Source organism: Mesocricetus auratus, unplaced genomic scaffold (genome assembly GCF_017639785.1).
Source record: "Mesocricetus auratus isolate SY011 unplaced genomic scaffold, BCM_Maur_2.0 Super-Scaffold_4256, whole genome shotgun sequence".
NCBI classification, from domain to species: Eukaryota; Metazoa; Chordata; class Mammalia; order Rodentia; family Cricetidae; genus Mesocricetus; species Mesocricetus auratus.
The window spans coordinates 3951376-3975267 of record NW_024429182.1 but is presented as its reverse complement, the minus strand read 5'-3'; the positions used below and the strand labels follow the sequence as shown (position 1 = coordinate 3975267).

The following is a 23892-nucleotide window of genomic DNA, read 5'->3' as shown; positions in this document are numbered from 1 at the left end:
AAGGATGGCCACCAAACACGACAGATCCAAAAGCCTCGGCTCCTTCTGTAAAACGGGAGTTCATGCTAGCACCCCTCCCTCCTTGTGTTATTAAAGGGATGGGGTTACATGACAGATGTGAATGTCTGACAAAACAAAAATAATAACAAGGCTCAGTACCTAGTATTTGGTGTGACGTCTTTCCCCGAATGTTTAGTCAGACCTCATGCTACAGGATGTAAGATCGTCTCTCTGTCTCGTTGCTGTGGCCGTGACAAAATACCCTGGCCAGGGCAACTTAAAGGAGGAAGGGTTTTTGTTTTTGTTTTTTGCTTTTTGGGTCGTGATCACAGAGCTCATTACTGTGGGGAAGTCAAGGCAGGAACTTAAAGCACAAGGCCAGAGAAGGAACGAATGCACGGGAGTGTGCTCTCTCGTGCGCAGCTGGCTCTGTTCACTGTTACACGGATCAGGGCCCCGCCCGTGGAGTGGTACCTCGGGTACTCGGGGTGTGTCTGCTCATATCAATTAATAATCAAGATGCCCCCCCCCACGCATCCACAGTCTGATACAGACAATCCCTTCAGATTCTCTTCCCAACTATTCCAGGGTATGCCAAGCTGACAGTTAAAACCAAGCATCACGGCTACCAGCATGGGCTTGACAGGGAAACAGGAGATCACCGTGACTGGAAGCAGGCTCCGAGACACTCGGGAAAGCAGGTTCTGTCTGTGATGTACTGTCTGTGATGTAGCACTTTTAGTCACTGGGCTATCTCCATATGACGCCCCAGATCATAAACCACACGGACCATGTGAAATCGACGGTGTCATGGGTTGGATGCTCCCCAGGACACATCAAGGTTTCCAGGGGTCCCTGAGGCTTTGCCGGAAGAGGCTTCAGTGGCATATGGAACCAAGTCAACTGGACTCGTACCCAAGAGAGTTTTACAACTTCTGACAGATTTCTCCCTCGTGCTCCTTGCTGTCCTTACTAAGCACAAAGGTCAGGGCTGAAAGCCTGGGCTTCAGAGTCCCTGGGGCCACAGGAGAGCCCCGCCCAAGGGCCTTCCACACAGTGTTCACCCATTTTCCCTCCTCCATCCCTAACACACACAAAGCGTTGGCCACGATTAGGTTAGTCGTAACTCAGGGCCTCATGTCACCACTATAGTCCGAGGGTCTACAACGTAAATCCTGGTCCCTCCAACCCATTTCTAGATACGAAGGTGAATGACGGCATTGCAAGAAAGACCATCAATCAAAGATCAGATCCTGCAAAGCAGATTTTAAGCATTCTGAATAAAGGTTACTTATGATAATCCCGGGCAGCCCCCCCAAAAGGAGCGTTTAATTATCTAACGATGCATTTGAATTCCTAACTTTCTCCCTCTACAGAAAGGGCCAGAGCTTCGGAATTCAGAGGCCCCAGCTCTGCAACCTGTCACAAGTTGCTTCAAGGGCAGTCAGAGAAGCCGAAGTCACTGCTTTGCAAATACACCTTCTAAAAATAATCAATATTTTCCTTCAATGCTTATGACAAAGCAACCAAGACACTTCATGTCAATTGCTTGTGAGCTGCACAATGGCTTGATCTCTTTAATATTTCACTCATAGCCGCTGAGCTATGACTAACTCACTCTCCCAGGCATCACTGCTGGCTCCAGATGGCAAGAAATGCATTCCCTTCACTCCTGCCTGAAAAGCGTTTCTGATTTTTTTCCCCTTTCTTTTTCATCCTTCCATTTCACCTGCGGTAATTATTTCCGCTCTGGATCAGAACGGGTAGGGCAAGAAAAATCGACTCCAGGCAAAGGTTAATACAGGTAAATTTACTTTTTTTTTAAATGGAGTATGAACCTTGCAGCTCTAAATCTTGCTGCATCGAGCCCTGGATTTCTTCCATAACTGAGCTACAAAATGGTAACAAGAGGAAAAATGCCTCTTCCTCCCAGCCAGTCCTTACACAGCTCTTACTCAAGATTGGCAGTGGCCGGCCCATCCCCCACGCCCTCCCAGCCCAGAGGCGCAGTTAGTACAGGTGGGCTGGGCACCGGACCTTGGCCCTCAGGCTTCGCCCACATCCGGCGATCAAGGTCAAGGGCGAGCGCTTCCTTTCCCAGCCTAGGAGCCCGGGGTAGCCGCTACCAAAGTTTCAGGCCCGGTTGGGGCCAGCGCGGCTCTCGCAGACCCTTAACCTCGGGCACCTGTCCAGTGCGCCCTGCTCCAGATCCGGCGCTGGGTCCACGCACCATGCCACCCGGTCCCCACTCACCTCGGGTGGACATGGCTCAGGCAGCCGCAGCAGAATCAGGAGGGAGAGGAGAAACCCGCAGGGCGTGGGGGAGGATAGGATCCCGAGATCACACGCGCGCACACAGGGGCTCGCGACTCCCCAGCCCCGGGCGGACGCCTCCCGCAGGACACCTGCTCCGCGCTCCGGGCAGCCGGGCGGGCGGGCGGGCCGGCTGGGATCCGCAGGGCGCGGCGCTGCTGACAGCTAGGGCCGGCTGGGCGGGGCCGGCTCCCCCGCCCGGTGCCCGTGGGCAGGCCGGGCCCACTCGGGTCCAGTGGCTGCTGGGGATGCACTGCCCGCTAGGCTGTCGCTCCAGGCGGAGCTTTGTTCCTGAGCAAGGTGCTGTGCGGTCCACACTCTGGACCCGCGTCCCTGGTGGTGGTGATGCGGGTGGGGGGTTGGGGGGAGGACTGCTGTCACTGAAGGCTCTCCAGCTTCTAGCCTTGGTCCCAGAGACAGCGTCAGGAGTAATTCTATGCCTTTCCTATCATAAGTGCTGCCGCGCCCGACCGGAGGCAGGATTCCAGGGGCACCTGGGGGGAGGTTGACCCTGACTGTGGAGCAGTTCTTAGCAGTTCATGATAATGGTTCGGCGATTCAGAAATGTTCAAAAAAAAAAAAAACAGGTGGACACAATCCTAGGAAAAATAATTGGTAGATAATCGGAGGAAGCCCAGTCATACGATCCTGTGGAGAGGGAAGTGTTAGAAAACAAACAAAAAAGACATAATGAGAAAAGAAAGTTGCAAACCTCAATAGCAACCCCTAAACTCTGCAACTAAAATCACTTATTGTCTGTCGCCTTGATGACGTCCCATCTGCCTTCTAGACAGAGAAGTGGCCAACGGGTCATCTCAAGATGGCTTTCTTCCGCTCTGTCCTCACCTAGCTACGAACCCTTACCACCTGAGTGGTTACAGGGCAGCCTGCGTGCCCGGCCTCTCCCTCCATTGCTTTATGTTGTCTGCTGCCCTGAGAATAGCTCTTCTACTCGGGACATGGTCATAACTCCAAAACCTGCAGGCTGTCCACCCCCTTACCCCCTCCCTCCCCGCTCCGCTCTCTAGACAGCCTAAGTATTTCGTCCAGCGAATTTCAGCAGAGCAATTCCTCCAACGGAGATTTAGTGAGCATATACTACGTGCCAGTCTTTGTGTCAGGAAGTAGGGCCACAACAGTGAGCAAAAACAGGCATGGCCCATGTCCAAAAGAGCCGCGTCTTCTGGAATGTTAAGAACCTTTGTACACTGCGCGTGCCCGTTTCTCCTGTGTCACCTCTAGCTGCTGCCCAAACACGCAACCTGGCTACTTTCTCCGCGGACAGTTCTCAATAATGATGTTCATTGTCTCCTGCCTTTCTTCACCCTCACTATCCTTTGCAGATGCCTTCCTCCACACCCAAATTATCCCATAAGCCATCTCATAAAATGGTCCCTGGATGCTTCAGGGCGCACTGGCCTCTCAGCTTACGTGTGTTCTCAGAAACGCCTATTTGTACCAGACACACAACTGTCCGAAACACTTGTCTTACGTGGCTGTTCAAGCATCCGAGTTGTGTGTTCTCTTTCCCCAAAGCACTGTGAAAAATCCCATGAACACTGCAGTGCTGCTGAACTGACTTAGTTCTGCAAGGATGTTACAGAGCATGCAGTAGAGGGGGGTGTGACCCAGAGACAGAGGTCCCAGAACTGGGTGCCTGCCTACCCCTTATCCTTGTGATGACACCTACCAGTCTCTTTCTTCATTTGCCGTAGTCATTCTGGACTTTGTAGCTTCATTGTACAACCACAGATACAGTACAAGCAGATCTTACCCTCATGTCCTTAAGGTACTTATAATAGACCACACAGATGGTCATAAAATATGCTCCTAGCTATGTCTGGAATAAGGCAATGTACGCAGCGTTTTTAGGCAGAGAGCAAGGATAGTCAGCCCTCAACTTAGCTCTAGGTTTCACGTCCATGGAATCAACCAAATGTGAGCCATGACTATTGAACAGAACAGCTGTATCTCATCATACTCGGTGGCACATGCCTGTAGTCCCAGCACCCGGGAGGCCAGAGCAAGAGGATCATGAGTTCAAGGCCAGCTGGTGCTACATAGCAGAACTCCTCTGAAGAGAAAAAAAATGTGTTTGCATTGAACATGCATATGGGTTGGGTTTTTTTTTTGCCTTAAATGACCTAATATATCATTTTACATTGCATTAGTTATTACAACTAAGAACTAAGCTGGAAATGGTTTAAAGAACACAGGCAGAAATGCATAGTTTGCATGCAGCTATGACAGCATTTAATATAAGAATTTTGACTATCCACTCCAAGGGACACTGGAACTAGTCTCCCAAGGACGCTGAAGGACATGTGTACTCAGGACCTAGCAGTTAAAAAATAGGTTTATTGTCAGAGATGATCATTAGCTGGAGTAATTTTTCTTCAGGGTTAGTACCACTTCTCAGTTTTAAAATACATATGGTTGGTTTATATATCTTTGTTTGTTTAGTGTGTGCATGTGTGCATGTGTGTGTGTGTGCATGTGTGTGTGCGCGTGTGTGTGCATGTGTGTGTGTGTGTGTGTGTATGTACATGCTCACACATATGTGCATCAATGGGTGTCAGAAGTCGGTATCAGATGTCTTCCTCTCTTACCCTCCGCCTTATTTTGTGAGACAGGGTCTCTTCATTGAACCTAGAGCTCACTGTTTCCACTGCACTGGGTTGGTGGATGGGATCTACCTGTCCCCTCCCCAACCCCAGTGCTGGACTCAGACGCATGCCCACACCAGCTTTTATGTGGGCTCCGGGGCCTGAACAGGGGTTCTTGCTTCTGGGCAAGCGTTTACCCCCTGAGCCGTCTCCCCAGCCCCACTGACTTCTACTTTGCAGCAAGCTACTGCGGAATGCCCTGAGAGCCAGTCACCTTCCAGAACATCTGAAGTGTTAGACATCTAAGAACTAATTCTTCCAACCTGTGAGAATCAAGACAGTCTCTCCTGAAATAGTAACTGCGGCGCAAGCAAGCTGGAAAGAACAAGATATCCCTGGAAACATGGTGAGTGCCATCTTAAAGGCTAATAAATGCTATGCTGCAAATTCTATACTATAGACTGGAGGAATTTGGATTGAACCAAAGAAGACGAATAATCCAATCTTGGGGTGGGCGTGGTTAGCTACTTTGACTCTTGCCAAAAGCATGCTTTCAACTTTGAATGGAAGAGAGCTAGTGTGCATTATTCATGCTCTCTGTCTGTAAACGACTGAATATTGATTTTCACTCCCACGGCGTTCAGCTGTTGCTGTCACTTCTCATTCTTAACCTGAGCGTCTTACAGGCAGCGTGAGGATAACCCTGATGTATGTGGAACTTCTAGTAAAAAGGCCTTCATAGTGTCGCATCAAACTCCTTTTTGGTGCCCTCCGTGTCGTAGACAACGAGGAACTCCAACAAGGAAGGAACGGATCTCAGGTTAAGCACACAGGGTAGAGAGGGTGACTCTCAGGCTCTTTGACAAGCCACGCCTCCAGGGGAGGCTAGGTGACCTCAGGTTGGTGGAATCTCAGGCTCTCAAGAAAACAAAGCAAAACTCTATAAAAAGCGTCCTCGAGGAGGGAGGGGTGGCAAGTTGATGCTGAAGGTCTCTGTCCCTCCTGGTCTCACAGCCATTGAGTTCCAAATGAACACACAGAGGCTTCTATTAATTAGAAACTGTTTGGCCAATGACTCAGGCTTCCTATTGGCTAGCTCTCTCTTAATTATTAACCCATTTCTATTAAACTATGTATTGCCACGAGGCTGTGGCTTACCCGTAATGCTCTGGCATGTTACTCCTTCAGCGACTGCATGGCATCTCCTTGGCGACTCACATTCCTCTTCCCAGAATTCTCCTGGTCTAGTAGCTCCACCTATCCTTCCTGCCTGGCTACATCCTGCCTGCCCATTGGCTGAAACAGCTTGATTCATCAAAGAAACATACACTCATGGCAAACAGAAGGACTTCCCCCATTATCTCCTCTTTTCTCTCTAACTAAAAAGCAAGGTTTTATCTTTAACACAGTAAAATTATATAAAACAAAAGTTATCAAGCAAGAACTGTAGTTAACACTATTTAGTCCATTAACATTTGGCAAAATTTAAAGAAAATATTCTATCATTTTCCTATCTTGGTGAGTCTAAAGTTTTATACGTAACTTATCTTTTATCATAACTAAGGAAAACCATAACCATAATTATCTGTCTTTAACTCCACCAAAAACCCCAGAAGGATAATATATAAACTCTAGAATTGACAGAGACTCCTCACTGCCTGGACAGTCACCCAAGTTCCTCTGTAACATTGGGGCATCCATCTTCAGTCCATAGGCTCAGAGTGTCTGGTAGAGGTTTTGATGCAGCAGGAAACTTGAAGGACCATCCTGTCTCTTGACCAGTTCAGCAATCACTTCTCTCTGTAACCTGCTTGTCTAGTTTAGACAGCGTGCTGTCAAGCAGTCAGGGCAAGAGCAGTTTCTTGTCCAAATGGCTCTTCCTGTTAAGAGGTCTGGCTGTCTTTCAGAGAACCCGAATTCAGTTCCTAGTATCCATGTCAGCTGTTCAAATGACCTATAATTCCAACTCCATGGGGTCTGACTCCTCCTTCTGGCCTCTGTGGATACCCACTGATGTTGGGGAAGTCCTGTGTATATGTCAATAAATTACTGCTGGCCAATAGGAATCTAGATAGGTGGGGCTAGGAGTCCAGGAGGATTCTGGGAAGGAGAAACACAAGAGAGTTCAAGATGTAACACCATTGGGGTAGGAAGCCCGGAAACCTCTCCGGTAAGAGACATACTTAGATTAACAATTATGGGGTAATTACTTAAGTCAGAGCTAGCCAGTAAGAAACAAGCAAGGCCAACAGCTTCATAATTAATATAGCCTCCTGTGTGTTTATTTGGGACTGATGCGGCTCTGGAACCAAGCTGGTGGGAAGGCTTCTCTCAAAGAAAAAGCTTCTCTTAACACACTGACATGTAACACACACACACACACACACACACACACACACACACACACACACGGGTGAGGGGAGAATAGATATTTTTAAAGCATCCCTTTCCTTGCCCATGTCTGTGGGACATGGCAAGTCCCACAGTAAATACTGAATCACCCATGTTTATTACATACAGTCTTTTTACACCCCATCAAAAGAGGGGAGAAGGCAAAAGACTTCTTTACCAAGATACAAAGAACAAGCAAACACAATTACCTTCTCAATACCCAAAACATCAGGTAACTATCTCCAAGTTACGTATTCTATTGTTCAGGAAGGACATTCAGCGACCACACCAAGTGGATTTCAGTCAGGGATGTTTTATTCCAATAAACTAATCATGGTCCAGGGAAAAGGAGGGGCACAGGACCTCCTTGGAATTACTTTGGATGTAGTCAAAAAGGGCACCAGGTCAGACAGTGACTTAACAAGAAGGTTTGGTGAGCTATGCCAGGCAGCATGACCCACAAGTCCAAAGAGCCTATATGATTGGTTCAATAACCTTTAGCAGAGGAGAAGATGCAGGAATTCTCCTACTTTCATAGTTTAAAAAAGAAATCTAAATAATAGAGATTGATGTGGAACTTTTTAAAAAGTTAACGAAACCATGAAGCCTCAGGAAACTGCCTCTCTGCTAGACCCTGCCCACCCAGGTGTCTAAAAATGCAAATGAGACCACGCAGCTGATGAGAGCTTTATAGCTAGGACTGCCTTCTCCTTCAGCCTTACCAAAAGAAACCTATAGGATTGTTTCAGATTTAAAGGGTTTTTTTATGCCACACCTTTAGCTCCCCAAGATTGTTGTAGATTCACAGTTACTGTTACAACAGTTAATTTCAAAGAACCCATGAGGAGATACCATTGGAAGGTCTTGCCCCAGGGCGTGGCTGATAGTGCAACATTGTGCCAGAAGTTTGTGGCTCAAGCCACACAACTTATTAGAGACCAGTTTCCACAGGTTTATATCTCTTATTATAGGGACGATATTCTACTTGCGCACGAGAATGAAGAAGTCTTGCTTATAACATATGGACACCTGCTGCGGTGCCTTGCCGGAGCAGGATTAGTAATCACCCCTCAAAAGGTGCAAAGATAGTCACCTTTTCAGTATTTGGGACATATGTTATATCTTAAAGAAATTAAGCCTCAAAAAACTAGAATAGACAGTTTATAGACTTTAAATGATATGGAGCACTCGGCCCTAAATGGGAGGCCTTCGTCAAACCCTTCCCATCGAGGCTCAGGGGTCTGTGCGGGAGAGGAGGGAGACAGAACCTCAGAGCCAGAGATGGAGGACGGCTCCAAGGAAACGGCGTCTTCCTGACGCAGCAGGACCGATGCACGTATGGACTCGCAGAGACCGTGACAGCGCACACGGGACCTGCACAGGTTCAAACCAGACAGAACCCCAGCACTGGGAAGGGGAGGAGGACACAAAGACCCAACTCTGACCAGGAAGCTGTTTGTAATTGGTACCCAACGGGAAAGGAGGAGCAGTTTTCTCGATCAAAGCATCTCTGGGTATCTTAACCACACTCCAGGGTAAGCTCCACGCCTAGGAACCAGGATAGAGTCCATCTTTTGCATACCTCATTTTTGTCTTTATATTTTGTCTTATTTTCTTTGTTTTGATTTTCTTTCTTTTTTCCTTTGGTTTTTAATTTTTATTTGTTATTCATCTTTTTTTTTTTTTGAGAAACAGAGAGCATGAAGTTGAGTGGGCAGGGAGGTGGGAAAGGCCCTCAGAAGTCACGCTTGGACAGGGAAGCTCAAATATTGCCAGAGTGATTTACCCTCCTCCTTAATTTTAAAGCCCTGGAAAAGCAAACTGATTGGAAAAGACCTTAACAGCTTACTAGAATGAAGGAAATAAGGAATAAAATTAAGCATTCAACAAAGCAATGGCTACAGTACTCAGCATCCAGGAAAAAAAAATTGGCTGAAGATGCCAAGGAAAATGTACCCCAAAGCCCAAAGACGAGCCAGTCATTAGCACAGGCTCAGAATGGCAGACAGACAGACAGACTGTCACTAGCAGACAACAGTGATGATGTAACTCAACTATGCTCACCTATTGGAAAGAAAAAAAAAAACAAGGCAAGGATATAAGGAGAAAAGAAATGCTTTGGCTCTCTCTATAGATGTCATAGAGCTGTGGCAAGATGCCCGTGTTCCAGTTTGTTTTCTGTGAAGAGAAAAAGGTTTGTTTGGCTCACATTTCCGCGTTACAGATGGTCATCAGAGGAACACGGGACAAGAACTCCAGGCAGGAACCCGGGGGCAGGAGTTAATGCAGAGGCTGTGGAGACATGCTACCTACAGCTTGCTCCCCTTGGCTTGCTCAGCCTGCTTTATTATGCATCCCATGGCCACCATGCCAGGGATGGTGCCGCTCACCGTGGCCTGAGGCCTCCCACGCCTTGGCCATTTGTGTAGAGGCTCCTCAACTGAGACTCCCTCTTCTCAAATGAACCTGGCTTACATCAAGGTGACAGAACACTGTCCTGCAGCAGCTGAGGAAGACAACTTAGAAAAGGCAGAGCTAATTTGGACTCATGGTTTCAGAGGCAATTAGATCAGCGCTGTGCTAACCTTATCAATGAATCCACTGATCAGCTCATAGTTCAGTGGGCTTATTGGGAAATGGGACCTAGCTGTGGGGAGGGGACTGCATGTCTTGAAAGGTCTACTCTGGCCCATCCTCTTGCTGGCCAGTGTGAGGCGTGGCGCCCTCTGCTGGCCCGTGTGAGGCATGGTGTCCTCTGCTGCCCTGTGTGAGGCCTGGCGCCCTCTGCTGGCCTGTACAATAAGAACGCTGGAGAAAACTGTTCAGAAGGGAAGGAAATTATACCAGCTAGAATCAACAGACGTGGATTTGAATATGATCTGGGTATTGGAATCATTGGAAAAGGAATTAAAACTAGCTATAATAATACATTAAACGATCTGGTGGGGGAACGTTGACAATGATAAGAGAGGGAATTTCAGCAAAGAGATGGAAACTATGAAAAGTCTAATGGCAATGCAAGATAATGGACTGGGACAGAGCTCAGGGGGGGGGAATGGTCACCCGGCAAGCACAAGCCCTGGGTTTGCCCCTAACCCCGCATGAAGAGACAGGCAAGCCTGCTCGCTTTGATTCCTGAGAACACAGCAAGCATGATGGCCGTCAACAATCCAGAAAGGATTCTCCCCAGCATAGGTCTGTGCTGGCAATTTGGTTATAGACTTCTAGCCTCCAGACCGTGTGAAAATAAATAACAGTAATCATGATTATAAACACTGGGCTAGGGTTTCAGTTCCAGGCTTTCCAGCTGGGAGATTAAAACAAGCCATGATACAGGGCAAGATCAGTTAATGGCTCAGGGTGGAGGTAAAAACTGATTCCCCCCTCACAAGTGTCAGGGCCCAAAGTCTCCAGCCTGTGTCACCCAGGAGTCAGCATCAGCTTCTTTGTGTTGGTTCTATGCTGCTTTACAGTTGAATTCAGCCTCCAAAAGCTGGGTTTGCGCCCTTCTCTGTTGAGCGCAATTTTGTCCCAGGGTTGGGGACAATCACGGAGGCCTGAACCCCACGTGGGCACGATGCCTGCTTGACAAGTGCTTCAGACGCTTTTTTTAAAAGAAGAGGTTTAGTTTTACTAATCTTACTTTGAGGGGCTTTTATGCAAGAAGACTCGATTTTAAGAAATGCCCTCTCAAAAGATTTTATTGCAGGTCGATTTCTGACCTTTGCTTCTAGGTAAGATACAGACCATCGTGGTGGGTCAGATGTCCTTGCAGCTACGGGGGGGCGGAGGGGGGGGAATGATTTACAGAAAGTGTAGTTCAAATGATACCAGAAAAGCCACGCACGGCAGGACAAGCTGACAGTCCCGGCAACTGGAAGCAAACATTCAGAAAACGGCAAAACCCAACTTCTACTTTCTTCTCTGGAAAAGAGATGGTGTGTTGGTCGGCTGGCCGTCTGTCTTTGTAAGGGTTTCTATTGCCGGGAAGAGACACCATGATCACAGCAAAACCTCGTATGAAGGAAAGCATTTCACTGGGTGGCTTACAGTTCAGAGATTCAGTCCGACATCATCATGGCGGGAACAAGGAGGCGTGCAGGCAGATGTGGCGCCGGAGAGGTAGGTGAGGGTCCCACAGCTTGACTTGCAGGCAACAGGAAGCAGTCTCCAACCCTGGGCAGTATCTTGAGAATCCTGCCTCCACAGTGACACACTTCCTCCAACAAGGCCACGCCTCCTAATAGTGCCGCTCCTTTGGGGCCATTTTCTTTCAAACCATGATATTCCGCTCACTAACTCGCAAAGGCTTGTAACCATATCATACAGCAAAAACTACGTTCAGTCCATCTTAAAAAGCTCCCATAGTCTATCACAGTCCCAGCAATGTTTAACGTCCAAGGTATAAAGCCTCTTCTGAGGTTCATGCAGTCCTGTAGCTGTAATCTCCTATAAAATCAAAGTCAAAACCAGATCCCATACTCCCAACACAGAGCAGCACAGGATATATTATCACATTCCAAAACACGGGAAAGGGAACCTGATGAGGAAATACTGGACCAAAGCAAGACCAAAAGCCAGCGGGGCAGACTTCAAACCCTACATCTTGGCGTCTGATGTCAAAGCGCTCTTCAGATCTCCACCTCCTTTCAGCTTTGTTGACTGCGACACGCTTCTTTGTCTTGGGCTGGTCCCACTCCCTGTCAGCAGCGCTCCACGACATGCATCCCACGGCTCTGGCATCTCTAACATCCTGAATTCTCCAAGGCTTCACCTTCACAGCTTCACACAATGTCCTGTCCACCAGGCCTCCATTCAAGGACGCCCTGACACATGCCTGGCCTCAGCAGCTTTTCCTTAGCGGCAGAGGCAAAGTCCATACCCTGTTTCTTCTATCCTTTACCCTAAATCCAGCGTCACGAGGCTTGTTTGGAGCTGCAACGTGGTCCCCTCATTCAATTTCATCTTCGCCAGCTTTCTGTTTTTGGCGGATACCTTCACTGCCTGAACCCAGCAGCCCTTGTGTTTGCTCTGTGGACCAGGCTGACCTCAAACTCGGAGACTCACCAGCCTCTGCTATCCCAGCACTGGGATTAAAGTCCTGCGCCACCATACCTGGCCGTAAGCTTTTCTTCCATTCCTTTTCATGAGTTTGAAACTTAGCTGGGTGGGGTCTTGCCCAGAGGTCACCACTCCCTTTATTCCATTTCCTACTCTGTTTATCTCCTAGAACACAGGGTTTAGTTCTAGTCCACTTCCTGGTGCCCCTTTTCTCAATCTGTACATTTTGTATTTTTATGTACTCAGCTTGCTCCCTTTCATTATAAATCTTCATTAGAACTAACGCTAGTAACCACACAACAGAATCTGTACTAGGCCGTTTTGATATTGCCTCTGCCAATGCAATTAATCCAGATCTCTTCACTTTAGTCTCAGGCAGACTTTTTGGACAAGGGCGAAAAGTAACTGTGTTTTCCACCAAGATACCAGAAGAATTATCAGGGGACATACTAAAATACCTTGCCTTGCCCCTGAAACCTCTTGAGCCAGCCCCACAGTTCAAATCTTCCGTGCCCTGTGCAGCCCATTACACAGTGCTTAAAGCATTCCACTGCTCTCCAAACCCAAAGAACCAAAGTCCACGTTCCTCCAAACAAAAACCTGGTCAGGCCTATCACAGCAATACCCCAGTCCCCGGTACCAACTTCTGTCTTAGTGAGGGTTTCTAGCACCATGGCCACAGCAACTCTTTTTTTTTTTTTCCGGTTTTTGTCTTTGGAGGCTGTCCTGGAACTCACTCTGTAGACCAGGCTGGTTTCGAACTCACAGAGATCCACCTGGCTCTCCCTCCCGAGTGCCGGGATTAAAGGCGTGCACCACCACCACCCAGCCACAGCCACTCTTATAAAGGAAAACAATTTTGGATGGCTCTCTTACAGTTTCAGAGGTTTAGTCCATCATCGGGAAGGGACATGGCCACAAGCAGGCATAAAATGGTGTTGAGAAGCAGCTTGAGAGTCCCACATCTTTCAGGCAACAGGAAGTGGTCTCTGACACTGGTCGGTGTCTTGAGCATGTATGTGAGACCTCAAAGCCCACCCCACAGTGGCACACTTCCTCCAACAAGGCCACGCCTATTGCAACAAGGCCACGCCTCCCAACTGTGCCACTCCCCATGGGGGCCATTTTATTTTAAACCGCCACACTGTCCTTATAGCAAACTCGTCAGTAGTGTCACAGGTGAAACCTCCGCTGTGGCTCGTGGCTTTGGAGAAGCCAGTCCATGGTCAGTCGGCCCTGTCGCTCTAGGCTTGTGGCAGGCAAAGTGTCCTAGCAGGAATGGGTGGCAGAGTGGGACTCTTAACCTTATGGCTGAGAAACAAGAGGGGAGAAAAAAGAGAGAGAGAGCTCGCAGAATTTCAGTCCCTTTGGGGTGCAGTCTCGGCTACCTGAAACTGGGGAGCAGGCTTTTAGCCCACAGGGCTTCGAGGCATGCTCAAGGAGCTACACCTGTGGTGATACATTGTTTACATTTGATTAAAGCTTTCCTGAGGATCCAGAAAGCAAAGCCAGCCACAAGTTATAGAGGTCAGGCAGCGGTGATATCACACCTTTAATCCTGGCAGCCATACGAACTAGCCAGGCAGTGGTGGCACACAGCTTTAAACGCAGGACTCAGGAGACAGGCAGATGGAGTTCAAGGCCACCCTGGCCTACAGAAGAGTGAAGAGGAACAGAGCTCATGCCTTTGATCCCACCACTAGGGATCACACTCCTTTAATCCCAGCGCTAGGGAGGCGGAGACAGGAGGATACGGCTGGGTAGGGAAAGGATATAAGGAGGAGTAGACAGGAACTCAGAGCTTTTACCTCTGCAGGTTCGTGGAGACAGGACTGCCATTTCAGCTGGGTAGAGGTGAGAGCTACTAGCTTGGCTGCTTTGCTTCTCTGATCCTCAGCTTGAAGCTTGAACCCCAGTGTCGGTCTCTAGGATTTTATTTTTCGTGTCACGGCCCCTGTCAGTCATCCGTCTGCTCAGCTTCCCTCATTCACACGCAGGTACACATGACTGTAGGACACATGCACAATGGAACATGGCCTCTCTCACAGCGTGCTCCCCGTCCTACAGAGCGCATTTTCATTTACCAGTTTATCCTGGAGCTCTGAGTCCATCTGAGTCTCCTCTGAATGCTGCCTAGGGCGGTGCCGTCCGTAGTATTTATGATGGGCTACTTCACCAGTTTTCATCTGCTAGTCGTTGGATCTTTTCTAACTTCAATGTTCCTCGAAATCCTGCAATGCATGCTCTTGAATGGATGGGTTTGCGGCTTATGTGTGTGATCCCAACCAGCCCTGCCTTGAATGAGAAGGAAGGAAGGAAAGAAAGAAAGAAAGAAAGAAAGAAAGAAAGAAAGAAAGAAAGAAAGAAAGAAAGAAAGAGAGGGGAGAAGGGAGGGAAGGATGGATGGATGGACAGAAGGAAGCAAGGAAGGAAGGAGGGAGGGAGGGAGGGAGGGAGGGAAGGAGAAAGAGAGGGGATCTCAGAGATCGAGTCTGCGTGGTTCCTTTTTGGCTCCTTAGCTGCCCTCTAGCAAAGCTGGGCTTCTAATCCTTTCATATCCATTGATTAGAAGAATTGAGTGAGCACAGGCTCCTGGAAATCAGAGTCAAAGCCTCCACTCTGTATCACCCCTCTTAAGAAAGGGACGTGTTGATGGAAGTTGCAAAATAGACCCAGGCTGACCCTTGAGAGCACACATCAGGATTCCTGGAAAAGCAGGCAGGCAAGATCGTAAATTTCCTGAGAAAAATATAGTAGGTTGGGCTCCTAGTCTCTTCTTGAATTTCTGGCCTCTACATTTCTGAGCTGCATAGTGAAATGATGCCCAGGGGCCCCCCTTACCCCGGCAAGGTCACACTGGATGAGACAGCATGCCAGCTTAAAGATTATAGAGCATGCAATTCCAGAAAATTCTGCTCTAATTCTTGGAGGAAGGTCAGAAGACTAGAGAGGGTGCAGCCTGGTGGTTTAGCTAGAAGGACCTAACTGTTTGGAGGCCCCCTGGGCAGACATCCTTCAGGTCACATAGGTAAGTACCGCCATTGATCTCATCAGAGCCACTTCTCCTGAGCATTTGAATAAAAACCTCTCCTTAAAAGGCTTTAATCTCATGCTGGGACTCCTGTTACTTGAATTCCCGATGGACGAGGCTATACGCCTCTCAGCAGAGTCAGCTGCCTTACTGTCCAGCAGATTTCATAGTCCCGTTATTTAAATACTGAGTACAGGCCTGTCCCTGCACCTCTCTGTCCCTGCACACACACACACACACACACACACACACACACACACACACACACTTGCACTTCCTCATCCTCACACTTCCTTGTCCCCCCAAACACGCAACTGCGCACACACACATGCACACACACGCTCACACGCGTGCACACACCTGTACTTTCATATTCTCACACTTCCCTATCCCTACACACACACACACACACACACACTTCCCTGCTGCTCTAAGCAAGCTGCTGCATTTTTAACGCCAGATTAAAGTTGCAGAACTCTCTGAATCAAACCAGGAACTAAATTTAGAAGTGTCCAGCCAGAGCCTCGGGGACATCGCTCTGACTGCTCAAACTGCCCAAATCCCAATGTGCTCTGTGCATGGGTTTGTCGGGGAAAACCAGGTTCTCACGGTTCATCTGTGCTCCTCTTTTCTGTCCTGTGAGGATCATCATGACTCTCCATGATGGTCTCTCCCTTTGAGAACATACGTTACACTGGTAAGGTGATGTCTACATATCTCGGGCTACCCATGTGTGATCAGGGAGCCCACAATGTCCCGGCTGTGGCACTGCCTCCTTTAGGACAAAGGTCTTTATTCAGGTGCTCTGGAATGCTAGAATTAAACTAAATGAAACTGAGAAATAGTGACAATAAATAAAAATCACCATTAAACACTTACTTTACATTGCGTCTCAGCTGAGAAGCGTGTGTGTATGTGTGTGTGTGTGTGTGTGTGTGTGTGTGTTGTATGTGGGGTGGGCACATGTGCACATGGGTCAACATTGAGTGTCTTCTTCAGTCTTGGTCCCCATCTTATTTTGGGGGGCGGGGTCTCTCAGTCAACCTGGAGCTCACTGATCAGCTAGACTGCCTCGCCAGCCAGCTCCCTAAGAGTTTCCTGTCTCTATCCCCAGTACTGGAATTGCAAGCCTGTTTCTGTGCTCAGCTTTTTACTTCGTGCCGGGAATCCAAACTCGAACCCTCACACGTATGCAGCCAGCACGTTACTGACTGAGCCGACTCCCCAGCCCCAAGCAAAAGTAATTTTAATGCCTATTTACTACTTACTCCTATTACAGAAATCCTAATTCATGGACATTCACTGATTCCACCAGAAAATAAACAAGGGGACCACATAAAGGACAACGGCAAAGGCACATTAAACTCACCTGACAGCAGATGTGGTGCTGTATGGCTGTGATCTAAGCACTCTAGGAGGCTGAGGCAGGGAGGTTTTAGTGTGTTGAAGTTCAACCTGGGCTAACAAATAAGACTCTGTTTCAAAAACAAAAAACAATAATCAACCAATCAATTTGATTTGATAACTAAAGGAAGAAGGAGATAAGTACGGAAAGCTCAAGGAGGAGATCGTTTTTAGACAGGGGCACATTTGAGAGGACCCAGCTAGTGAAGGAGAGAGGAGCTCATCAGGCTCAAGGCCTAGAGAGCCCAGCATCCAGGGCTTGAACAGAACACAAGGGGATCTAGAGATCGCCCTTCAAACTGAAGAGATGATCAAAAAGCAGATAAAAGCAGAAAATTGAGTTCTTAAACTGCACATGAAACTGAAGACCTCTTGAAGTCTCTGAGGAGAGAAGGGTGTGATGTCACTCACACAGACTGCTCCATGGAGAGTGAACTGGAGGGAAGGACTGAAGACCAGATACAGGTTTAGGGGCTCTTACACCAGCTGAATTGAAGAATGATGGAAGCCCATGTTGAGATGGGAAGAAAATGTATGTGTGTGCACATGTGAGCATGTGAGCACAAGCACGCACAGTCAAAGACAACTGAGAGGCAGTGAAGGGGACGTCCTTCTGCATATGTGTTTCTCTTATTGGTGGATGAAGAAAACACTGCTTGGCCAATAGAGGCAGGAAGATGGGCGGGGCTAGGAGTTGAGGAGAATGCCGGGGAGAGAGGCGGAGAGGCGTCTCAAGGACATGCCATGCAGCCGCCAATAAGAAGCCCTAGATACCGGCCAACAGTTTATAAACACATATATGTCTCTGCATGCTTATTTGGGGCCGAAGATAGGCAGGACTCCAGCAACGAGGTAGAGATGGCAGGGTCTGTTGACTTGAGTAGATGAGAGATCAGGAGAACTACAGCGGACTCTCTGGGTTCTGGCTTTCAACCAGAGGAGTGCATGGTAACCTCTCACTGAACAAGAGAGTGGTGGGGTGGAGAAGGGAGAGAAACTTCATGCAGTCAAGTCTAGAACTCTGCTCTGATCACACATTTGAGGCACAATTCAAACTCATGGTTTGGTGTTAGACTCCTACAGGAAGGGTTTGTAGCTCAGTGGTGAAAGAGTCTAAATAGAGGACAGGCGGGTAACAAGAGAGGGTAATTGGGGCAAAGAAGCAACCATCTGAATGAGGTCTGTGTAACGGCAGCGTTTAAATGCATGGGAATTGGTAAGAGTGCTTTTGAAGCTAGCTAGCATTTGAAAGGAAGAGACCCAGACTCCAGAAACACGCTAACAAAAAGCAATGGGCCAGCTAATACAGAGACACCAAGATGTCAGAGGACCCGGGGCGGCAAAGACGGTACCCACCATCCCTCAGTGCCAGGTAAACTGAACAAGTGGCCATCAGGGGAAAGGCCCCGCCCGACGTGAAGCAACAGCTGGTTTCCATGGATAAATGCTCTCCCCAATATGACCCGATTTCAGGCTTCTTTGCCTGCTGCCCCTGCAGGAGAAAGAAGTGTGCACTATCAGCTGCCAGTTCTCACTGGTACCGGTTCAGGACAACTCTGCCACAGAGAGGAGCATGAGACACAGACAGGGAAACAGAGCTTGGCAGCCTACACATTGTTGGCGGCATCAACAAGGGCCGTTTCTGTATTACAGGAGCAGCCAGGCTGCCCAATAAATACACGGGAAAATGTTCAACATCCTCGACCGTCAGGGAAATGCAAATTAAAACTATGTTCAGATTTCATCTCACCCCAGTCAGAAAAACAAATAATAAATGCTGGCAGATACCGGCTGAAGAGGGTGGCTTATTCATGCTGAAGGGAGTATATTACTGGTGCGGTGTGGTTTCTCAACACACTGGAGTAGAATCACCCAGTGGTCCCTCGCTACACAACCCCTGGAAGAAGCTTCGTCAGCAGAGTGTGGAGATATTTGTGCGTCCGTGTTCACTGCTGAATTACTCACAACAGTTAAGAAAGGAACCTGCCCAGATGCCTAACAATAGAGGGCACGGAAAAAATGCGGCATTTATACACAGTGGAGCTTTGTTCAGCTGTGATGATGAATGAAATAATGTGATTTTCCGGGGGAAATGGATGGAACTGAAGACCATCATCATGTTAAGTAAAATAAGCCAGGCTTGGAAAAACAGATATCTCAGTTTTTCACATAAGAATCATATGTGTTCTTGAGGGGGGACTATAGAAGTCGGGGCCCAAAGGAATGAAGAAACCAGTGATGTCTTGGGGTTTCTATTGCTGCCACGAAACGCCCCTCCCAGAGTTTGTGGTTATTTTGACTGTGGTGAGGAAAAAAATCTCAATATAGTTTTAATTAGCATTTTCCTGACAGTTAAATGGGGGACTTCAACACAAAATGTTACACGTTTTGTCTTATTTGTTGAGTCTATATCTATAGCTACAGCTATGACATAAAAGAGGAAGGGGAACTCTTCTGGGGGAGGGTGGTCAGCATGAGAGGGGAAAAGGGATGGAAGAGGTGGGTAGGTGAATAAAACAACACACAGTGATTAGAGAGATGATAGATTCATAATGAAAGCCATCAACCCGTGCTAACTAAAATAATAATAGGAAAAGCTTAGTAGCAGGAGGAGAAATAAGAATAAAAATTGAGAAAAACCACAAATATCTACAGCTCAATGAGATTGTCAATCTGCTTGCAATTATTGGGGGGGGGTGTCGGGGTGGGACCCAGGCTTGGCTCAGAGAGGGTCCCGAACCGTAGAAAAGTGAAATCCGAAAGCTACCGCATCATAGAATTACGGGTGGGTTTTCTGTTTGTAGCCATCTGCCGTCCTCTACTTTTAAATTGAGAGCTGATTACTTTGAAATCATAAGCACCGAGTTATCTTGGCGCATCTGCAGATTAACAGTGGACTGTGGCAAGTACGGAACTATTGCGCAGCAGATGTGGTGGCTCACACCGGTAATTCCGACACTCGAGACACAAGGCCTGGAGGAGAGCCTCAAGTCTGAGAGCAGACATAGTGCAAAGTCGGGCTACACAGAGAGACCCTGCCTCAGAATACTAAAAAAAAAAAAAAAAAAAAAAAAAAAAAAAACACGATCCGATCCAATCCAGGTAGCCACATGGCCAAACAGCGCCACCTAGTGTAATGTCTACGTCTCAGATAAATGTTTTGATTTGTGTTACATTTTACAGCTTATGAATCAGCACACATTAAAATAACTGTGAATGTAAACACCTGAAGGTGCTACCTTGGAAGCTCATACTCATAGGTTCTAGTTCTTCATTGGTTCACGGCGTTGGATACGGGCTGGGACTGAGCCGTGCTTCAGGAAGTGTGGAGCTCGCTCTCTGTTAGAACCGATCCTGACAACGAACCAGACTGCGGCGATGTCGTTTTGGGGTAAACATCTGAAAAGCTATTGCATTGAAACCCAAAAGGAATCATATTTTTAAAAAGGTAAGATAAGAAGTTATACTTATTCTTAATGGTGGGATACGTCGATTAGTGTCTTGATTTCATCCGCTGGACGTGTTTGGGCCTTTGGCTTTGAACTCTGGGATTAGAGTCGGGTGTGGTGGTGTACCGGGTTAATCCCAGGGCTTGGGAGACAGAGGCAGGAAATCTCCGTGGGTTCAAGGTCAGCCTCATCCTACATTGCGAATTCCAGGTCAGTCATATATCGTGATAACTGCCTCCTCCAAGGGAGAGAGGGAAGGGAGGAGAGAAGGAAAAAGACTCTTGGTTTAATGGGAGGCAGGGTGGGTGTGAATGCAATACATAATCAAGGTCCTGTTTCCGTAACTCTGTATTATTTATGTGTCAATACCATTATAAGATTATGCATGCATTTTGAACTCTAGTAGTAAATCATTTATGATAATAGTTTTGAGTGACTGTAAAATCGTATACCAATAGGAATAGCTCTTCTTTCTTTTTATATTTCGGGTGAGAGTGAAAGCTATCAGAAATTATGGGGGAAATGCGGCGGCTCACAGAGCAATGGATGAGCCTCTCTGAGAAGATCACCTTCATGATCATGGGCTCCCCGCTGCTAGGAGAGTGTGATGACTATAGCGTTTAAGACCATATGTATATGTATTTCTTCTATATGTTAGGTTAAATCATAGGTGTTTGTTTGTAGGGTTTTTTAAATTTATTTTTGTTTTATGTGTGGGCAGTTTGCCTATATGGCCTGGACAACGTACATGCCTGGTATCTTCGGGAGCCGGAAGAGGGTGTCAGATCCCTTCGGACTGGAGCTACAGTAATGAGTCATCACGTGGGCACTGGGAATCAAACCCAGGTCCCCTGGAAGAGCAGTCAGTGCCCTTAACCATTGAGCATCTCCTTGGCCCCAAGCACCGTGTTTTTCTTTATCACATTTATTTATTGTTATTTATTGTGTGCTTATTTGATTGTGTACGTGTGTGAGGACGCCCAGGGCACGTGTGGAGGTCTGAGGACAACCAGAACTTGCAACAATCTTTTCTCTCCTTCCCCAACGGGGGTTCCAAGAAGCCTCGACAGCAGACATCTCTGCCTACTCAGCCATCTTGCCAGTCCCATATTTAATTTTTTTTGAAGTAGAAAAAGAAAGTGTTATTGCTGTTTGAAAATAAAGAGGAAAGCATGTGATTTACAGATACTTTGACAGAATACCTGATTATTTCTAGCCATGTTAGAGTGGACTAGCAGAGGGCAATGAAAATCCAAAACGGGCATGCAAGGCCAATGGCAGTGTCATAAAAAAAACTACACGCCAGCTTTGAAAAGTCAGAGAAATATAAAAGGCACTATGTTGCTCGAGCTTGGACCACATGTGGATTTGAATTTGTTTGGTGGTAGGTTAGATGGAAATTGCGTTGTTTGGTGCACTTTCAGAATGTATCTTTTTCTTTTGTGAAAACCCCATATGTGTGTGTATTTAAAGTGTCTCAGATATATTACTTGCATAGTACATTAAGCTAGAGTTTTCCAGGCAGCCTCCATGGAACTTATTTGATCAGACTGCCACCTGCAGGTGCCTGGAAACAGAGCCGGCCATCAAGATTTACCAACTGCCATGTGGTCTGTGGAAAATATCGCAATGAGACCCATTGCTTTGTGCAACTGATGTATACTGATAACACACACACACACACACATACACGGATGCACACACATGCACTTGCACACGCATGCACGCACGCACTACAAATATCCCTCTTGTTAAAAGTAGAAAAGAAGCCATGCCGGGAAGGGAAGGGTACAAGAGGTCTGGGGGGATGGAGGAGACAGGGAAAACAGAAAATCACCAAAACCAAACTTTGTTTGAAAAGCTCCATAGGAACACCTGATACTGTGCATGCTAATTACAGGTTTTATTTTTAAAAGAAAGCTGTCATGTGTCAGTCATTGTACTAAGGAGTTGGGTGTCAACGGGATGCCCAATGGGTAGTGTGCACCTACCCAATGCCTGACAGTCGTCCTCAGATTTCCACGTGCACAGTCTGGCACATGTGTGCCCCCTCCCCCATTAAATAAATTTGATTTTTAAAATGTTTTTAGAAGAACCTGAAATCCCAGAGTATGTATGGGTGTCTATGTATTTGTACTTGTGTGTGTAAATGTGTGCTTATGGTGTGCATATATATGTGTCTGTGTATGTGTTCACATATGAGTTCATGTGCATGCCTGTACATGCACGTGTACATATTTGTGAGTGGATGGATTTCTGTATGTTCACATACGTTTTATGCATGAGTGTATATGCGACATATGCATATTGGGTATGCCAGCATATGTTTGTGAGTGCATGGGTTTCTGTGTGTGCACATACGTGTTATGCATGAGTGACATGTGCATATTGGGTATGCCAGGATATGTTTGTGTTCATGTGTGTTTGTGTCAATATGTGTATATGTCTGTGTATATGTATGTTACTGATTCTATATATGTTGATACAAGTATATACTTGCATGCATGTTTTTGTATGTATGCATGCCTGCATGTACACATGTGCATGTGTATATATCCATGTGTGGTTGTGTATATGCATGCATGTGTCCATGCATGTGTGAATGTATGGTTTCATGTATGCATATAACCGTGTGTGTATATGTGTGTCCATGTGTGTGTGCATGTGTAGGTATACTGTGTATATGAAGGGCATGTGTATGCACGTGTGTGCTCTTGCCCTTGTTTGTAAATGAATGTAATGTAGGGATGTACAACTGTTTGGGTATGCATCTGTATACTCTATGTGTGCACATTTATTTTCAGGTTCAGTTTTTGGAAGAGCTGTCATTTTACTTTCAAAGGGATAAGGAATTCACAAAGGCTCAGATGCCAGAGTTTTGTGAGACACTCTCTAGTTAGTTAAATAAATCTCTGGTTGTCCTGGAACCCAGCCTGTAGACCATACTGACCACACACTCACAGAGATCCACCTGCCTCTGCCTCTGCCTCTCTGCCTCTCTGCCTCTCTGCCTCTCTGCCTCTCTGCCTCTCTGCCTCTCTGCCTCTCTGCCTCTCTGCCCCTCTGCCCCTCTGCCCCTCTGCCCCTCTGCCCCTCTGCCCCTCTGCCCCTCTGCCCCTCTGCCCCTCTGCCCCTCTGCCCCTCTGCCTCTGCCTCTGCCTCTGCCTCCGCCTCTGCCTCTCGGGTGCTGGGATTAAAAGCATGTGCCACCACCTCTGCCAGGCCCATGTTCACATTTTAGAAGTGTGTGCTAGAGCAACATGGAGGATGGACATGAGTTTGGGGCGACCTTGGGTTATGCAATGAATCCTTGTATGGGGCAATGCATATAAGCATGTAAGCATGTAAACATGTAAGCATGTAAGCATGCCCATCAGCATAGCATTCACAGGGGTCAGAGGAAGGCACTGGGTGACCTGCTCCATACTCTCCGCTCTATTCCCTTGAGACAGGGATCTCTCACCGACCTAGGGCCTCACCTATCCTGGCTGGACTGGCCAGCAAGTCCCGGGGTCTGCTTGTCACAGTGACCCACAGTGTTGGAGTCATGGCTCACCGTGCGTGTGGCCACACCCAGATACTAACATGTAAGTGCTGGAGAGGGAGCCTGCATCTTCATGCTTGCACAGCAATCGCT

At 47.4% G+C, this 23892-nt stretch overlaps 1 long non-coding RNA gene across 1 annotated transcript; it reads left to right on the top strand.

Annotated features, from left to right (window-relative positions):
* The first annotated feature begins 1670 nt into the window (after nucleotides 1-1670).
* On the top strand, nucleotides 1671-21443 carry LOC121139184. Its single transcript, XR_005876029.1, has 4 exons — nucleotides 1671-1804; nucleotides 5160-5325; nucleotides 19990-20254; nucleotides 20977-21443. It is a non-coding gene; the product is annotated as an uncharacterized LOC121139184 (long non-coding RNA).
* Nucleotides 21444-23892: the final 2449 nt, after the last annotated feature.